Source organism: Callorhinchus milii, unplaced genomic scaffold (assembly GCF_018977255.1).
Source record: "Callorhinchus milii isolate IMCB2004 unplaced genomic scaffold, IMCB_Cmil_1.0 Scaffold12, whole genome shotgun sequence".
In the NCBI taxonomy this organism is placed as follows: Eukaryota; Metazoa; Chordata; class Chondrichthyes; order Chimaeriformes; family Callorhinchidae; genus Callorhinchus; species Callorhinchus milii.
The window spans coordinates 2,763,624-2,781,145 of NW_024704753.1; positions in this window are offsets into that span (position 1 = coordinate 2,763,624).

Sequence of the window (17,522 nt, forward strand, 5' to 3'; positions counted from 1 at the left end):
TCAAGGTAGAATTCACGGTAAGTGTAAACGTGGTCTGAAAAAAAATGAAGCGTTCTATCCCGAGCTTATGCTGGATAATTGTTTCCAGTAATTTATCAGNTTTTTTTATGGAGTGAAGCATGATTATATTTCAAGCACAAAGATGGGGCAGTTTGGAAGAACACTTCTATCTGAGGTGCACTGGTAACCAAAGCAGGTAAAATCTACTGTAAATATGTCAGTCTTTTTTTACATTTTGCATTCCAATTTTCAACCATTTCCTTTTATTTTCGAGAAATTAAATCCCGCACCTTGGGAAAAAGATGACAAATAAAATGCTTTATCTTTTCTTAATCGCTCTTAATTTTTGAGTTCACTACAAATACATACCATGCTGAAAGCAAGTGCATCTCATGAAAGGATTGCTTCAATGTAGTGAATGATAGAGTTGAACTCGTAAGAAGCTTGATATTAAATGCTTCCACAAAGCAAATCTTGCCAGAGATCTCAACAATACTTTTTTTTAGTGGCGTGTTGATTGTACGCTACTGGACCAATTTGACATTCATTGTTTGATTTTGGTTATGAAATGCTTTATTTATGGACTGTGGATCAGAGGAAATGCTTTCAACCTTGTTTCTACCAATTCAACAAAGAGCTTTTTATGAAAGCAATGCCTCTGCCCTTTTACCAAAGAACTGTTTCAGTGACATTTAACAAATGTTGCTTAGGGCATAAAAATGGCTGCTGATCAGTGGGAAAGAATTTGGAAAGTCCCTGTCATCGAATACGGACTGAAATTCGACAGTAACCTTCCTGGATATCTTTATACATTAAATCTTCACCAGACGAACTTGTGAAGTACAGTGAGAGGGAGAGGTAGAGAGAGAGGGAGAGGGGGACTGTGAGAGAAAGGGAGAGGGGGAGAGAGGGGGGGATAAACAAATTCTTTCTTCATTTAATCTGATTTTCACTGAAGAGATACAGAAAAATGTAATCATTTTGGTTGTCAGCCAAATCTCAATTTGACATGTTGAATGTTCCTTCTGTATTTTTCCGTTCTAGATAGAGATAATAATTATTTTCAATTCAATTTTGTGCAATCATTCTCCAGAAGGAAATATCCAAAGTTCTTTTGAAAGAGTCAACTCAAAGGAACTTCATGTCTGAGAAACTAATAAATCAACGAATTATAATATTTAATATTTAATTGCCTTTCAACATAGTTCCAAATTCATTTTAAACTGAAAGTAGTTTAAATGTCTGACAAATATTGGCATGGAATATGCATTGATTTGTAACAGGAAGCTTCAGTATAGACACCGAGTTACAAATCACGGTGACCCTATGGAAACCCTGCTCATGCTTGCTTGGCAATAGATGGTGGAGGTTCCCTGGATAAGTGTAACACATTTCCGATTATTGGCAGGAATTCTATTTGCAACTTGGAGTCTATAACGGCTTCTGTTATGAATCGCTGCAAGTTAGACCACTTTGTTGATTTATAGACTCTGAAGTAAGCTGAGGTTGCCCTTTGCAGTGCATTGGATAATAGTGAGTTGGAAACCTCAAATCATTGGTGTAAGTCACCAAAATACAACAATAAGATGATGGATAACAAGGAATAAAGGCCAAGACACTCATCTGATTGATGGGCTCATGTGGCGTCATAGATCCAGAGACCACAGGTTATAACTTAATTGAACTCTGAGGTTAGATTAGCCCTGAAGTAATCATATGGTATTTCTACGGCTGGATTTATACTCTGCATCTCCTGGACAATGATTGATGACCAAATGTCAAAGACTCTGCCCCACCAGGTTGTTTGTGCCAGTGTTTTCATTCTGCACATGCCATTGCCTTACATACATGATTGCATCATAAGCACCTGTGTCATCATTCATGCGATACAGTAATGTCACACATTCCATGTATGTGCACACTTAATCTCACAGCATAGAATTTCTAAACCTTCTTTCTTAAAAATAAATAACTGTTGCACAGACCATCGATGGGAGTAAGTTTGTGTTTCCAGCTAGTTGCAAGGCGAGAGAGCCAAGCAATGGACACGAGCAGTGTCCAAATTAACAACAGGAACAGAGCTGCAGCCTCGTGTAGCCAATCGCTCTCGCAATCTGGCAGAATTCAGATGAGTAAACTCTTCCTTGGCGCTGAAGGGGTTAAGGAGATGGAGTCTTTTTTTTCAATTAAGTGGTTTTATTCAGATTTGGATCTGTTTTGTGGCAGCTGTCAATCAGGACACTGTGTTTGATGGCATTCTAACTGAGAGATTAATGACTTTGACATCAAACAGTACACATTTATTCAAAAGACCTTTGCATTCTATTACTGCCAAATGCTAGTACCACTAGATGCTATGAAGCACTGCATGAACATGTCAATATTCAACTTCAAATGGGGAGGGAGAGAGGCTATGATATTAATTATCATCTATCCTTTAGTGTCCTTGACCAGAATCCACACTGAGTGGGCTGCTTTGCCAATGTAATTTTCTTTAAATGGAATCTGTCTCCTCTTCTCACCATCCACTCTTCCACAAAAATTGACTTATTTAAATATTGACGTGCTTAAAGTGAGCCAATATAATATATGAGTCCTATAATTTCTCGGTAATCAAAATCAAATGTCTTTGAATAAATGCAGACTGTCTATCTCCCTTATCAGAACACATCTTGGACTCAGGGTGATTGCAATGACGTATGCTAATAAGCTATTTGTAGTCTTTTCTACTACCTGGAGTGACACGTTGACAAAAAAAAGCGTAAGATTCATTCCTGTTCTTGATGTGTTTCACTGCACAGTCATGTCAGGGGAATCTTTCCTTGCAATCAAAGGAATCATCACAGATTTCAGGGTGAAGTGCATGAAGCCTTTGAAATGTGTTTGAACGCACATGATAAAAGCACCAGCACCAGAAAGGCACTGACACATGGTTAGGGTGACTGACCCAATAAATGAGGCAGCAAATGCAGGAGACAACACTGATGATCCAAAGGCATTACACAGAAAGAGCACATTGTGCCGAGGTATCCTAGGTGATCAGCGGTGTGGAAAAATGCATTCTGGCGGTTTTGAAATACACCAGGTTGATTGTATTAAAGTCTTCAAGCTGAAATTCTTGTGTGTTAGTCTTTAGCGTGCCACGTGTGAATGTTAATGTTTGGCACACTTGCGATGCCCGGCTTCAGGCAATGTTGTCTACGCCTGACTGGAAGATGAATGTAGTCAAAACCTTGACATTACATTTCTAAACCAGTGTATGGCCAGCATGTCCACCCGACATCATCTATCCATGCAAACTCCTGCTAAAATTCATTTAAATCAGTGGCCGTACAGTTGGGAAACTTGACCTGAAAGAACAAATAAAAGTTGCATAAGAGTTTGTCACTTGAATAAATTCACGATAACTAAAAATGTACATCTGGATCAGTGCCACTCAATTAAATCTTTGGAGTTTAAAGCCAAGGACAATTGGATTTCAGTGTTATACTGAAGAATACGAGGAGTTTATACTTGTTCTAAGGCTTCTCCGGCTGAGGTCTCCTTTGCTCTATTTAACCAAGATACTTGTATTACCATAGTTACAGTGAAGGTTTGAAACTTCTTAACCAATTCTGTGCGACGTGATCTGTAAATACTGTACTGGTCATCCATCAACTGGAATATCACATTGTGTCAGGCGCTGGCTTTCTCTCTGGGTATATCGAGGGTCATTTACATTCTGCAGAGCAATAGATGGCTGGGAATGTGTTACCTGGGTGAGATGGCAAGTTGACACATTTGTGAATTATGTACATGGTTTGTCTTCACTCACAATTTCACAGCCTCTTCGTGGCTGTGGAACTGCTTACCTTCCTCAATTTTTTTCCCTCTAATGTACAGGCTTTTAAAACTTAAGTTCACCACTTCTATATTGGATAGCCAATCTAACACAATTTTGCGACAGACTGAGCTACTAGCCCGGACATTTCTGATTTTTCTCTCATATTCAATTCTACCTTTTCGGTATCAGGCACTATGGGCCTTAGCCTTTCACTTACTGTTTCTCAAAGTTTAATGAAGTGATCTGCCAACTGAGAAAGATATTTGACTAATATAGAAATTTTCCCAAATGCCATTAATGCGTTGGATCCTCAAATATACCGTCAAGCCTTTTTAATTTGCTTGTGTCTGAATTGTTAGGAAGTCGGCGGCAAATATCTTTCATCTTGTTTCTCTTCATGAATGTTTCCAAATACAGTTTGATATCTTGCTGAACTTAGCTGTGAAGATCAATATTTAAAATAACTACTGTACGTTACTTTGCCTGTTGTCTGTATTCCACATTGTTTATTTAATAATATAATAATAATCCTTGCATTTAATAATTTAATTTAATAGCAACCCTATATTGTTGATTTAGTCTACTCTGAGTGTATGCTCTTGAGTATAATTGTTCGTCCCAGTTCCAATAAGTGAGATTCTTATCTGTCAAGCCAGAGATATCTTAGAGTGTAACATGTACTTGGGCAAATAGTTTACTCAGCACTTGTAGCTCTGCATGAGACAATTTTATGCATGTAAACCACGTGGGAGAGAATGCCAAAGCCACGAAAAGCAATGTGTACAGTTCTACTGCAATGATGAGGTGCAGGGACCGCATTAATTGAAGCTGGGACTGGTGGGTTTCATTTAATATCTAGTGAGGCGGAAAGCAAACAACATCCTATTGTTCCTGTCGGAGAGATACCTGTGCTCTGACAGTCAAAAAATACCTACTGTTTAAATAGCCACATTTGTGTCTCGAAAGGCTCAACATTTCACCCAGTCAGAGGCCATAGGATCTTTTTGTCTTAACTGTCTTAATTCCGCAGAATTGTGGAGAAATGTGGAGCCCTGTAGCTCAGTGGTTAGAGCGCTTGCTTTGCAAGCGAGAGACCTGGGCTCGATTCCCGCCGGGGTAAATTGGGCAAATTTCCTTACTCCACACACCTGATAATAATCCCTCAAAAAAAACAATAATGAATTGGTCATCTCAATCCATGACTGTTTGTGGGACGCATGAGCCTCATTTCCTGCCATTACAACAACAACACATTGCTTTTATATAGCACCTTTCACTTTGGGAGGAGGTCACAAGGCGCAGAAATGACGACATGTAGACGTTATGAAAACGTCATGGATATTCTGCGCAACCCTGTTTTGAACATTTTTATTAAAATGCCCCAATTTATAACTTATAAAAATTTACATTTTTAAATATCATAACTGTAGCAGTAAAGGCAGGCCCAGTGACAATATTTTATATTGTAACAACAGAGAAATGTAGTAATTCTAATTTAATAAGCAGCACAATTCCTTATTCTTCATTTGCCCTCCTTGGCAAATAATATTTAACATATAATAAATCAAACCTATCACTTCTGATTCACATCTAACATCCTAAGCACTAACACCATCTATTTTTCTGTGTGAAGATATATTAAAAATAAACTTTTTGCTCTCAGTCATATTAGCTTACATTAAAATGTCACTTGTATTCAATATCAGACGTTTTTTTCTGAAACTTATTTCAAGTGTTCCTTTTTTGTTCAGATAATCTCTCGCTCAAATCTTCAACTCAAGGAACAAAAGGACTATAAGACTTTGCATGTTCATATGTAACTGGCTGTGAAAGGGTATGGGATGGCTTCACCTTTTGTTCTCTCCAGTCCTCTCCATTTTCTGTCTTCCCCACTGACCAGATAAAACATTTTCAATGTTTATAAAGCCTGGAATTAATAAATTCCAAAGAAAACTATAGGAAACACATTATTAAACAACCATGAAGCACAACAACAGAAAGTACACTGTTGGAACATTGTTATCTAATTTCAATTGCTATTAACGTAAAGTGGAGCATAAAATACATGCAACGTGGTACAGTAACAGTATGTTGGCATTTACCTATGCTGAGACCATTAGTAGCTCTGGCTGCTGTGAAGGGTATGGCAGTAATGGGAGAAAAGAACCTCATTAGTGAATATCAACCTTTTAATCGTGACTAACAATAACTAAAAGAAAGCTAACAATAACTTTCTGAAATCCAGTTGCAGTGCAAGTTACCTTGGCCCTTGACTACAATTTGTAATTCCTGGTTCTAGTTTGTGGCTGAAAAAGTGAGATTTGATGTCGCATCACTCTTTCGCTTTGAAGGTTCTTGAACCCTCCCAAAAACCCCTCAGGTTCAGGGCAAAAGGCCATCTATTCAATCCTGCCACTGGGTCAGTGAAACCAATCCATTAGAAAACAATATACCATTCATCATCACAACTAATAAAACAGAAGTGCTTTCGAAGGCAGTGTGATATAGTCACTCCACTTACACTTATTTTCTTTTTTCTTTTATAACGCTAGATTTATAGAGACAATCAGCAATAGATTCAAACTGAAACAGGAGTAATCTGAAACAGTCTTATTATTTCCTGCTGTAATGATCTCCCCTTTCCTTTTCTCTCTTGAAGATGGAAACCTATGCTGGAATACACTTCTGACAGTGCCTTAGAGTAAGTTATTATTGTTTCTTCTTATTATTTCTCATTATTGTTATTCGAATAACAACATGATTTTGAAAAATACATGCTATGTTTATTTGCAGAGCTAAGGGAAGCTGAAGTTTTTCAACAATACAAGACAATGTTGTATTTATTTTTATTTCAGTCAATAAGCAAGTCTGTACATTTCAAGGGAGGACTTTTTGTGTGTTTCATTGAGTTGAAAGTTTATCGCTTCTTAAAAATGGTTTGCCACAATTAGAGACGTTTGAAGTTGTTGACTTTGGGTGGATTTCTCAGTTTCACTCAGTGACTGTAAAAGCAATTTTAAAAGCTGCACAGTATTTTTTTTTTGCCAGATGTCAGAAATACAAATAACATTACACAGAGAGTATTGCAGCTTTTCCTGTTCTGTGGTTCTGATCATAGGGATTATATAAAAAGATGTAGATTTAAACTGAACCAAAAAAAAGCATTTTTGTACAATTGGCATGAAAAACATTAAATGGAGATTAATGGGTAAAAGTGCTTCCAAGGTTGCTGTGAAATTCAAAGGGTTTATTATGACATGTCGAACTTTAAAGGTTGATAGGCATCATTTAAACCTCAAGATTTGCTTATTTGATGTCTGTTGCTTTGTTTGGTGCACGGAGCATGTGAAATGTTCCAAAATAAACAACCAAAGCAATCCCAACACATCAGTGGTCTATTGTCACTGGTGATTAATGTTAGCAATTTACATTACATGTTTATAATGTGATATCCATTGCATTGTATCAATGCACTCCTGAGTTTCCAAGGGTTGATTCCACTGAACTGCTGGCAGATGGACTATATTTACTCAACACCATTCAGAATGGGTCCAGGTACTATGGAAAATGGCCGAGTCTGAGCACCACTTGCTAGAATTTAATAGGAAGAACATTGTTTGATATCTAAAGTTCAAATTTCCACTTGGTTAAGTGGAAATTAAAACCAACTTTGTCTTTGAACTTAAGATCGTGGAGAATTGCAGAAATTTCTTAAATTTAGATAACANTTTTTAGTTCTTTGCGGAAAAGCGGTAGAGTTCCACCGTACTTTTCACCAAAATATTTTCTGGGGTTAATAGCTGATATTGCACAATTGTAAGTTTATTGAAAATCCCTGTGGAGTAATCATAAAGTGTAAGATTGGATTTATGATTCGGATGTAGACTGTTAGAAGGTAACAATTCTCATCAATCATTTGACTCAATCTGGGAATAGATTTCTTGAGTTGTTTACAATAGTGTTTGAATTTAATGCACTCTCCTGTTCATCTCTTACCATATTCACTGAAACTTCCTTCATTGCAACATCCATTTAAGTGGTACAGCATATCACTGCTTTTTGGATTATCATTGCTGTTACTTAATATGCAAAGAATATGTTTAAACGAACTATCCCTGTTTGCATGTAACATTACTAAACAAAATTAAATCTTACGATTGAACATGTATATCCTGGATAGTTCACTGGACTTGGCAGTAGATGGTTCTGGGCTGAAATCTCTGAGGAGAACTCCTCCCTTTATTCTTTCAAGGTTAATAAAATGACTACCAACTACTGAAATTATATCCACTAGTGGTGAGGTAAGGTTAATGTGGTCTTCTCAAGGCTGACATGTTTAGCAAAGCAGAATGTAGCTACTAATCCAAGGCATTAGTGATGTTGACCAGCCTGTTTGGCCTATTGTGGAAGTCGATAATATAAATAAGTCCTCATTCCTGGAAGGCAAAACTGTAAAGAATGGTCTTGGCTGGACAAATAATAATAATAATCCTTGCATTTGATATCGCGCCTTATCATGTCTTTGAGACGTCTCAAAGCGCTTCACAGAATATACTGTAAAGTGAATTGAATGTATATTTTGTGGATGAACCGCGGCAGCCAATTACACACAGTAATATCCCACAAACGGTCGTGGATTGTGTGACCAATTTATCATTATTAATATTATATTTTCAAGAGATTATTACCACCGGGAAAGTGATCCGTAAATCGCCAACAACTGGGTTCCTACTTACTGCTCGGTAAACAGAGGCGTGTGGAGTAAGGAAACTTGCCCAACATTTCGCCCCACCCGGGTATCGAACCTAAGTTTTCTCGAATGCGAGGCGAGTGCTCTAACCACTAAGCTACAGGACCCCACAATGTGCTGTCCTTCTGAATGAAACATTAAACATTAAACATTCTGTCTGTTAAGAGAGACATCAAAGATTCTGTCACACTATTCTAAAAAAAAGATTCTGCTGAGGTCCAAGCCAACAATCCATCAGTTGAATTGGTTGTTCACATATGGCTGTTTATGGGACCTTGCCACACAATGAGTGCCACGTTTGCCCACAAAACATTCACAACACTTGACAGCGATTACTCTAAGTGCTTTGAGATATTTCAGATGTGGGATATTTCAAAGGCTCTAGAAAAATGCAAGTTATTTATTTCTGAGTAATCAGGAGGGACCAAATTTGCTTGCTAACGTTTTATAAGATATCAAGTGGAAAATATAGTTTCGAACTAGTGTTTAAATATCAGGCAATTTTTTTAAAAATTGAGGAAAATTTTTATGTTTCTGCTTTTAACTACACTGTAATGCTTGGCCTTACCCGTAAAACCAGAAAGAAATAGCGTCACTGGTTTAAAAAAAAGTATGTACACAGGGTGACCAAAAGGCCATGAAACCATTACAATGTCTGATGAGTCTTAAAGAAATAATGATTTTTTTTTAGATAATAGGGTAGCATCATTACTTTTTGGTCACCCTGTACTTGTGACTGAAAGCACAAAAGCTGAAACAGAATTGCTGGCTGTGTCACAAGCAAAACAGTAATGACTAGTTACACAAGGTCTCAGACTGGGGTCTTAATCACTTTGGCACCAGAGGGTTTCGTGCGTTAATGTATCCCCAGTCCATGACGGCAAAAAACTGCACTGAGCTCCACTCACTACCACCTGCTGAAAACACCGGACGCCAATTACTGTCCGCACTGTCAAAATGCCTTTGCGTAGTTGCAAGATGTCATCTGAAGGTGGAAGCACTTTGCTTGAACCGTAATGGTTACAAAGCAAAATTGACTTTCCCAAGAGTTGTACTGATTTAAAATATCAGTGGGCAGGAATTCCGGGACAATAGTACCTACTGCTCAATGATTATTCCAGCTAATTAGCCTAATATTTCCCCAAAGGAAAATCCCCGTTATCCACATTTCCAACTGTAACTGTAAACCCCTGTAAAACCTTTTAATTCAATAGGTAAAAATCCTATTGTTCATTGTTGTGTGGAATTATGCTGTTTTTTGTGTGTGCAACTGAATTTGCAGGAGCTTAATTAGAACAAAGGGAATGGACAGCATGAGATTGCTTTCTCCATTGCAAATATTCCCCTCATTTACAAATTAAAAGTTGTGGCATCAATCCGTTTAATCCAGCAGTTTTATCCCTTCATGTAGTTTTGCTTCACTCTGTACTCGTATCTTCACACACAGGTTTCTTTCTGCTTCTGTGGGCACACTCCTCCCCACTGAATACATTTTTCCAAATCCAAAAGAACCAGAGTGACAGCCTGAGTATTTGGAATAAAATTTTACTCCTGGTTGATTAGAATAGAACAGAAAGAACGCACACAGGAGGCTGGCTTTTAACTTTGCTTTATCCCTAATTAGCACAGTGGAGTATTGTAAATCCAACCCATTACTGGGTAAGGACTCTGGTAAGCATTTAATGTGGTTTGGATTCATTTAAAATCACACTTCCAAGTATACAAACCAGAAACAAAATGCTAATGGACAAAAAATCAACGTTCAAAACCTTACAATGAAATACATTGAAAAGCAGATTACTTTTCGCTTTCTTATTCACAATCTAGTCTGAAGCATTGTAAAGTGATGATAATAACCCTGTTTTTCACATTGAGCTGATGTATTTTATTTATCCCTTTTCAAGAGATCACAGGCCTCGCAATTATGCCTCACATATTTCTCTACAAATAATCTCTGAAATATTTAACAATCATATTTGGTGAGACAAGTTGCAGCTTTTATGTTTTTTATGGTTGAACAATACCTGTATATTTTCCAGACTGGTTTGTGGGATCAATGTGGCCTCTGACTGCACATACTGTGCTGTTAGTGTGGAGCACATAAATGATGTGGAGAATGATCAGTTCAATTTCAATGACTTGGATTTATGATTTAACCTACAGTAAATTATGTAGGGGTAAAAATCCCAAAGCTTGTTGGAGAAGCAGTGAAAAATACTCCAGAAGGATATATGTGCAACAAACCTATGTTACAAATGTGCTGTTCCATTTCATTAGAACATCCAACTGTGAACACGTCTCGTTTTATTTCACAGGGTATCTGGTGGATGAATAATTTAATTCCACAGTGCACACCATTGGGTGATAATTCAGATGTGGAAATTGCCTCCATTTTCTAAAATAAAACTCGAAGGCTGCAGTTGAGGACAAGAGTGGTAAATTGACTTGAAAGTTACAGAAATGATTGAGTGTGTGGTAAAATGCCTGAAGCTGATGAGTGGCTGAGGACATAATTATACACTTGAGGTCATATCTGTAACCTGAAGAGCAATAATTTTCCAATTATAGCCCTGAAGAACAGTGGTCAGTATCTGTGTTTATCGCACCTTTGAGATACATTTATTTTAAAAATGGGAAATATTTGCACCCACTTTGTGTTGGTGGTCTCTGTGATCTCATAAGTCTTTTGTTCTATTGCCTGATGNTTTTTTCTAGACGTTTGCATTTATCAATGTGATGCAAAGATGTGATAGGGTGCATTACATTTTAGAGTGGCTTGTGAATCTTTTTGTTATGTTTTAAATTCCATGCCTGAATGCCTGACTGATTACTTCAGAATTGTGCAATATTAATAGAACACCATTAATAAATAGGTAACTAGGAAACCACAAACAACACAAACATAATCCAACAGAAAATGCACATTTGTTTCATTAAACGTTGCCAAAAATGGTTAACAAAGTCTATTTGTCTGTGTTGTTTCCGATGAGGCAGGGCACTGGCAAATTGATAGCAGAAAACAATATTCAACAATTAATAGATTCTCACACACCATTTACCAAGTCACAGTCCATTCCTACAGACAAGTAGTGGTTGCTCTTTTTTATTTACTGAAAAAGGAAGAAAATAGACCACTGCATCTAAAATAATATGTAATAGGGGATGTATAATCCAATTTTACAATGTTCACAAAATGCTGTTTGCTGCCATGGATTATGATGTCATCTGTATCATTGATTAGATTAGTTTCTAACCCTCCCTTCCTTGCAGTCATTGCAATAAATTATCATAATATTTAAATGCTTGGAACTTCCCAATAACCTGCTGCAAATGATTCCCTTTGTGACTTGTCTGTTTGTGTTGATCAATACAATCTCTGATAATCCGGTAGAAATCATGAATTTAGATCTAATGTATAATATCAATTTTCTTCTTACTATTCAGTGGCACATTGCATTCAGGTTCCAGACTGTAGAAAGACTTTGATTTAAAAGAGTCCAAGAATTTAATTCTCTTAAACGTATAAGAAGATATGGACCAGCTTGAAATAAAATATACATACCCTAGTTTTGGTATAGGGTTGAAATATGTGATGTTTCATAATAGATTTGATAATTACTGAATATGTTATAGAATCTCTTTGCATTTCACCCACAGTCTTTATAGGCTGCATAGTATGGTTAGCACAACCCAGAGACAATACTACTCTTAGGTTGGCTAATTAATTCCTTAAAACAGCATGAAACTTGACCTGCTTGTATGAACATTTTTTTTACACTCAAAGGTCAGGAGGAGCACACTCCAATCTGTAGCTCTCTCTGGAGATGCATACAACCCCCCCCTCCCTCCTAATGTGGGTGTAGATTAGTTGATGCCATTCCCCATTTGTCATGAAAAACCAGTAAAGACAGGCGTGGGATGAAACTAGGCTTGAAACCAATTGCATATATATTTGTAAGTTTATTATGTCTCCTTTTACGACTTCCTGAAATGGATATATATTTCACAATATCAGCTGCTTTATATATCCTCAAATGAAAGTTGCCTTTTAAAGTTGGTTTGCTATGAGAAGGAAAATTGGAGCGACTAATCTACAGGGTGACCAAAAAATCTTATCTTTCAGCTACCCTATTATCTAAAAAAAAGTCATTATTTCTTTAAGACTTATTAGACATTGTAATGGTATCACAACTTTTTGATCATCCTGTATATGCATTACCCTTGGCTATGAGCTCTCACGTTACAGTGTGTGAGATGATCCTGGGGTAAGAGTACTTACTACCAACCGAGTCAAGCATTCCCTTTGTGGCAGTTGAGGTTCCTCAGGCAAATGCCGCCCTCCAGCCAGTTCAACGCTTAAAGGTTTATATTTATACACATTCTCTTGAAAGTAATAATCCTTGCATTTGATATGGCGCCTTATCACGTCTTCGAGATGTCTCAAGGCGCTTCACAGAATATACTGTAAAGTGAATTGACTGCATATTTTGTGGACGAAACGTGGCAGCCAATGGCGCACAGCAGCGTCCCACAAACAGTCGTGGATTGAGTGACTGAATTATTATTATTTTTTTGAAGGAATTATTACCCCCGGAAAAGCGATCCGCCAGTCCTGCGCTACAGGACTCAACTATTAACCTATAAGTTGCTTTGGATGATGTCATGTTTTCGTGTGATAGTTTGCAATGTCACTTGAAATCCTTGGAGTAATGGATTCGTAATACACCTTCACGTCATTTTTTCGTCCTCCCAATATGTTTCATTTCTTTAAATTATCTCTTGTTTGGCGAGTGGCTGAAAAACTGTAACACCCGATTGCACACAGAGGTTCCGTCTGCCTGTTTAGGTGGACGTTAAGGATCCCATGGCGCTATTCGAAAAGAGAAGGAACTTTCTCCCGGTGTGCTGGCAAACAACGGCCCCAAATAAAATTGGTCATTCACTTCATGGCTGATTTTATGACGTTGCTGTCTGCAAAAACTGGCTGCCTCATTTCGCTCGCAAAATACAATCAAAGCACTTTACAGTGTCTCTCTCTCACTTGTATCGCCGAGTCCTGTGGCGTAGCAGTGAGAGAACTCGCCTTGCAAGCAAGCGAGGGGACCTGGGTTTGATTCCGGGCAGAGCGAAACCTGAGGCAAGCTTCCTTACGCCACACACACACACACACACACACACACACGCCTCTTTTCACCTCGCGGTTAGCAGGAACCCAGTTGTTAGTCGGTTGATTGTCAGATCGCTTTCCGGGGGTAATAATCCTTCCACCCCCCCTCCTCCCGCCCCACCCCCAAAAAAAATACTATTTGCAGGACACTGTTGTGTGCTCGGGGAACGCTATATAAACGCAAGTCGTCGTTCTGCCCGAACGGCCATGCCGCGCGCAGCCAGCGCACGCCGCAGCATATCCCGCGAGGCCCTTCGAGACGTCTCGAGGGCGCGCGACAAGACGCCGTACCAAACGCGGGGATCGTCGGTACGAGTCCGAACCCGCTCGGTACAAGGCGAAGGTCTGGTCAAACTCTTGGGTGGGGTGGGTGGGTGGGGGTGGGTGGGGGAGAGACCATTGAGTTCTCTGGGCAATAGGTTGGTCTCACTGTGCAGCAACGACATTGCAGATGGGGAAAGAAAGGTAGTGGTGTGGGGTGGGGGGGGGGGGGGGTGTTGTCTCCCCAGTGATAATCTCTGGTCCCTTCTCAGATGCTTCGCCCTTCATCTCACTGACGTAAGGCTATTCTCCTCGACAGAGAGGAGGCTGCAGAGCAGAGCAGAGCTGAGCTGAGCTGAGCAGAGCTGAGCTGTCTCACAGGTTGGTGTTGCAAATCAAATCTTTTTTTTTTGGTGGGGGTGGGGGTGGGATGTGGGGGTGGAGGGGGGTGGAGGGGGGGGTGTTTAAAGGAAAATGCATGGAATTCCAGGCGTAAATTTGCAAAACCCTGCTGGGTTAGCAGCAGAGTGCTGGGAGGGCTGGGGATGCTGAAGCAATTGGGAGTGAGATGGCATGGACCTGATGCTGGATGTAATGTGCAGAATTAAGGGAAATGTGATTTTTATTTGATGCATTTATATACATATATATATATACATATAGATTTATTTTTTAAAAAAAGGACTGGGCAATTAAAATGCAGAACAAGGACACGGGTTTGCAATGCAGGATTAATATTCCTGTCTTTTCTTACCACCCCCCACCCCCCCCACCCCCCCACCCCCCCCACCACCCCCACCCCCCACCCCCCCCCACCCCCCACCCCCTGTTGAGCAGAAAAAAAATCATTGGCAAAACCAACCCCCGAAAACGAAAGAAATGGGAAGTGCATAATTATTATTTTTTTTTGCAACGGTGCGGATTGATAAAGGAAAGATGGTCAGTGCTTTTCTGGAGGGGCTTTGCGTGCGATTCCAGAGCTGCTGCTGAACACTGGACGCGCTTCTGTTCTGTTCTGTTCTGTTCAAACAACGCCTCTCGTCTCACCCCAAACCCCCGCCTTGTGTTTAAAATCCGTTGCATTGCTGTCACACGTCTGTGTGGGTGGGGTGTGTGTGTGTGTGGGGGGGGGGGGTGGGGTGTGTGTGTGTGTGTGTGGGGGTGTGGAGGTGGGGGGGTGTGTATGTGTGTGTGGGTGTGGGGTGGAGGTGAGGGGGAGTGTATGTGTATGTGTGTGTGGGGGGGGGGGGGGTGTGGAGGTGGGGGGGGGGTGTATGTGTGTGTGTGGGGTGGAGGTGTGGGGGGGGGGTGTATGTGTTTGTGTGTGTGGGTGTGGGGTGGACGTGGGGGGTGTGTATGTGTGTGTGTGTGGGGTGGAGGTGGGGGTGTATGTGTGTGTGTGGGGGGGGGGTGTGGAGGTGGGGGGGTGTATGTGTGTGTGCGTGGGGTGGAGGTGGGGGTGTATGTGTGTGTGTGGGGGGGGTGTGGGGGTGTGTATGTGTGTGTGTGTGTGGGGGGGTGTATGTGTGTGTGTGGGGGGGGTGTGGAGGTGGGGGGTGTGTATGTGTGTGTGTGTGTGGGGGGGGTGTATGTGTATGTGTGTGTGTGGGGGGGGGGTGTGGAGGTGGGGGGTGTGTATGTGTGTGTGTGTGGGGTGGAGGTGGGGGGTGTGTATGTGTGTGTGTGTGGGGTGGAGGTGGGGGTGGGGTGTATGTGTGTGTGTGTGGGGTGGAGGTGGGGGTGTATGTGTGTGTGTGGGGGGGGGTGTGGAGGTGGGGGGGTGTATGTGTGTGTGTGTGGGGTGGAGGTGGGGGTGTATGTGTGTGTGTGTGGGGTGGAGGTGGGGGTGTATGTGTGTGTGGGGGGGGGTGTGGAGGTGGGGGGTGTGTATGTGTGTGTGTGTGGGGTGGTGGTGGGTGTGGGGTGTATGTGTGTGTGGGGGGGGGGGGTGTGGAGGTGGGGGGTGTATGTGTGTGTGTGTGGGGGGGGGTGTGGAGGTGGGGGGTGTGTATGTGTGTGTGTGTGTGGGGTGGTGGTGGGGGTGGGGTGTATGTGTGTGTGTGGGGGTGTGTTCAGGGCATTTAAACCTCATGGCAACCTTTCAGCTTTTGCATTTCGATGTGCTTTACTGCAGTTTTTTTCCCTCTTTCTCTCTTTCTCTCCATCCTTCCATCCATCCATCCATCCATCCATCCACACACAACGCACAAAAAAACACAGGGTCGGGATAAAATTAAGTTACACGTTAAGATTTATACCCTCCGAGCCCATTCTCCTTACAGCGGTGCATTTGTGGGCAGGTTGCCATGGCTTCTTACAACCTGATGGTTGCCAGCTAACGATTCGAGTCACGCTGTGGTTTTTTTTTATTATTATATATTCTATTCCCCTCTTTGTCAGTCTGGGCAGAACACAATTGCTGTTTCGTTTGGCTGGTGCTCCAGCAAGAGCTCTTCAGATCATTATTTCCCTCTCTCCCTCTCTCCCTCTCTCCCTCCCTCCCTCCCTCTGATACTTTCATTCTTTTTAATATATTTATTTACATGTTTTTTTTTGGTGGTGGTGGTGGTGACGGGGGTAAAAAAAATCAACACAGATGGTTTGAGAGGAGACTGCCAGCTTACTCTCCCGGCTCAAAAGGAAAGAGCTTTGATTTCGAGGTCGGGGGTCCCTTATTCGGACGGTCCAGGGAAGGTAAGGGTTTCGTTCAGGGGATTCGCAGCTGATGTGTGCGGAGCTATCAGGAGGCGAGAGAGGTGCAATAACGGTTGATATCAGCGCCCCAAAGGCTCGCCAGGGGATGTGGATGGTAATTTAGGGAACAAAGAATATGGTAAGAGGGGAGGGGAGAAAGTGCGAGGTGTTTGGGGGGTAAAAAACAGAGCTAGCGTCAGGCGCAGAAAGATGTTCAGCTGCCAAACTTTGATGGCTGGGTCAAGGTGATGAATGGTACCTGCAGCGACTGGGAGAGAGGAAACCCTGTCACTGCTGCAAAGCTACATGCAGCTCGACCGAGCCCTGAAGTGCTTCTTTCTGTTCCTTGTCCTTTCCTGGAGTGATGCTAAGTTTGCGTTGCGCGGTGGAGAGAGCGATCCCAGCCGTCGGTGGGTTTAGGTCACTTAACAAGCGATCACCAATGATCCACAAGATTGCAACACCTGCTTCAGGTGTGTGTGTGTGTGTGCGCGTGTCTGTCTGTGTGTGTGTCTGTACTGGATTATACAGTTATTCGGGGCTGACCTTATCTACAGCCCAATGCATTGGCTGCAAATACAGCATCATTGGTCTTGAATGTATTGGGGAGTGGTTGCTTTTGAACTGGAATCGTTAATATATTTCACAACGCCACAAGCTGAAACCCACCTGCGATCTGAGTCCAAATGCCTTTTATTCCTGCATTGATTGGACATCAATGCAGGAATTGCCCACCAAATACAATCAATTCACTCAACAGTGTATCCCGTGAAGCGCTCTGAGATGTCTCAAAACCCTGAGACAAGGCGCTATGTCAAATGCAAGGA